Raw genomic sequence first — 564 nt, 5'->3', positions numbered from 1 at the left:
GTGAGTTAAAGATTTCTCAATGTGAACTATCCAATTGGTTAGTATAGAGTTACCATGAATTAAGTGAAGTATCATAAATAATCAATTCAGTGAATATAGTATACAACAGAATAACCCAATCAGCCACATAATTCTTCAACCGTTCACTCGTGATAATTACTAAAATCGATTGTCTTCAGATTAGAAACTTTTCCTATATGTTTCCTGAGTAAACAGAAGATAAATCCAGTATTCTATCACATGTGCAAAATTTAATCAAACGGTATTATGCCTCTACGGCTCCACATTAAAAGCGGAATGCTTTGTGAAACCAGTTTCTACCTTTATGACCCAATATTAGCATGCCCACATTCTTCCAACAGGTTATGTTTGCATAAAGTAAATCCCTCGCCAGTCACCCAAAGGTCCATTGGAAAAAGTAAATGAATCAGGTGCATATACAAGCACAATTCAGAGTGAAAATAAGCACCTACAAAGACATTGTCTTTTTCTAAACGGTCATTGGAACTAAAGTACTTCAGTATACACCATAAGTGAATCTACAAAGATCTGAAAGATACAAAA

Source organism: Sesamum indicum, unplaced genomic scaffold (assembly GCF_000512975.1).
Source record: "Sesamum indicum cultivar Zhongzhi No. 13 unplaced genomic scaffold, S_indicum_v1.0 scaffold00233, whole genome shotgun sequence".
Classification (NCBI taxonomy): Eukaryota; Viridiplantae; Streptophyta; class Magnoliopsida; order Lamiales; family Pedaliaceae; genus Sesamum; species Sesamum indicum.
Note: the sequence above shows the minus strand (reverse complement) of the source record.